This window comes from Pinus tabuliformis, chromosome 8 (assembly GCF_031772625.1).
Source record: "Pinus tabuliformis cultivar Carrire ecotype Pingquan chromosome 8, CPIR1, whole genome shotgun sequence".
Classification (NCBI taxonomy): Eukaryota; Viridiplantae; Streptophyta; class Pinopsida; order Pinales; family Pinaceae; genus Pinus; species Pinus tabuliformis.
The window spans coordinates 161027742-161029901 of NC_142294.1; the positions used below are offsets into that span (position 1 = coordinate 161027742).

The 2160-nt window shown below is 48.3% G+C and overlaps 1 pseudogene; it reads right to left on the reverse strand.

Annotated features, from left to right (window-relative positions):
• Nucleotides 1-322: 322 nt before the first annotated feature.
• Nucleotides 323-1914, reverse strand: LOC149234637 (cysteine desulfurase, mitochondrial pseudogene; annotated as a pseudogene).
• Between the last annotated feature and the right edge of the window lie 246 nt (nucleotides 1915-2160).

The window sequence follows — 2160 nt, forward strand, 5'->3', positions numbered from 1 at the left end:
GTTTTACCTTGCAATTCTCATGTAGGTGCAACCAACAAGGACCATCTAGGTGCAATTAGTTAATGAAAGCATCTACTACTAAAAAAATGGACCATCATGGAACAAAGATCTATAGTTTCTCAATACCAAACAGTGCTTAGTTGGACTTGATAATCCGACACGCGCTATTAAACAACATATTTTACATATGAACATACAAATACATTAAACTCAGCGAGGCTATACTTGTCTGGATCAAACTTGCTTGATGAGTGTACAACTTGGCATCTGTAAGGACGTTAAAGGTGACCCACCAATATGTCGAGTTTTGAATATTACAAACTGGAGAGCATTTATAATGGAGAATTAATCAATGGTTGCAAATATGCCCTTTTGATTATGTTAATACAAAGTCATTCTAATGCTGCGACCATTGGATGTTTTTTATATCAATTCCTTCTTTCACCATTTCCCACAACGGACTCATCTCTCTCAGCTTCTGAACCTGATCAACAGTAAGCTTAATGGTTCTATCGATCTCTTGTGGCGTGGTGAACCTTCCAATCCCAAATCTAATAGAAGTATGAGCCATGTCTTCTTCAACCCCCAAAGCCCTCAAAACATAAGATGGCTCAAGACTGGCACTCGTGCACGCGCTGCCGCTCGAGACAGCAACCTCCTTGAGACCCATGAGAAGGCTCTCCCCCTCTACATAAGCAAAAGACAGATTAAGATTCCCCGCATAACGACGCTCCGCGCTCCCATTGATCTCAACACCATCAAGCTGCGCCGTAATCCCACTCAACAATCGCTCCTGCAGCGCCGATACATGACTCTGGTCATAAGCCATCTCTTTCATCGCCAACTCACAGGCAGCGCCCATGCCGACAGCCAACGGCGTCGCTACTGTGCCACTTCTGATTCCCCTCTCCTGCCCTCCGCCGTTCATTTGCGGCTCGACTCGAACCCTGGGCCTGCGGCGCATATACAGAGCCCCAATTCCCTTAGGCCCATAAATCTTGTGCCCACTCAATGACATCAAATCCACTTTCATCTCATCGACATTGACAGGAATTTTACCAGCGGCCTGGGCCGCATCAGTGTGGAGGAAAATTTTGTTTTGCCTACATATTTCACCTATTTCTGCAATGGGCTGAATCACACCAATTTCGTTATGAACAGTCATGACAGAGACCAAACCTGTGTCGGGCCTGATGGCGGCCCTCAGCTCGTCGATGTCTATGAGGCCGTCTTTTTTCACGGGTAAGTAGGTGACCTCGAAACCCTCCTGCTGCAAGTGTCGGCATGAGTCCAGGACGCACTTGTGCTCCGTCTGCGTAGTGATGACGTGTCTTTTCTTGTCTTTGAAGAAATGCATCACACCCTTGACGGATATGTTGTTCGATTCAGTGGCACCCGAGGTAAAGATTATTTCTTTAGGGCTCGCGCCGATAAGGGCGGCCACCTGCTCTCTGGCCTTTTCCACGGCCCTGTCGGATTCCCAGCCGAAGAGATGGGTTCGAGAATGAGGGTTTCCGTATTGGTACATGTAATACGGCAGCATGGTGTCCAGAACCCTAGGATCGACTGGGGATGTTGCCTGCATGTCGAGATACAGGGGCCGGCCTGCTATCTTGACGCCCTTCATTGTGATTCCTTCCACAGTTTCCTCCACCGTTTCTTCTTCTGCTCTCGCTGCCGCCGTTGAGAAAGAGGCAGCCGTGTGGCCATTGACAAGAGATCTGGCGGCCGGGCTGCCACTGGTGAGAGTTCTGGCGGCCCTTCTTGACACCACGGATAGGAGCTTCGACGCCATTGCCGAGCTGCCGAAGTCTGGAGTCCGAAAAAATGAAGTGTCGGGATTCGAAGATTAGAGTTGGGTTTGAACAGTGCTGCAACAAAATGTATTTGTCAGGGTTCCTTGTGAGGTTTATAAGTCGGTTGTCCACTATAAACTAGGTTCCATGGTATATGCCGTTTTGCATGGTGGAGAATAATATCCTAGTTTCGTGTGGTCTTCGTATTGCGCTTTGTGGTGGCAAGGCGGTGTCTAATCAGCCGCGCTGCTGTGGCGTGCATAGGTCGTTGGATCTCGAATACCGCAGATCCGATCGTCTCTCTACAGTTTAGGGCGTTTATGAGTTTGCTGTAGGATGCTTTGATATTGCCATAGTGGCAAAG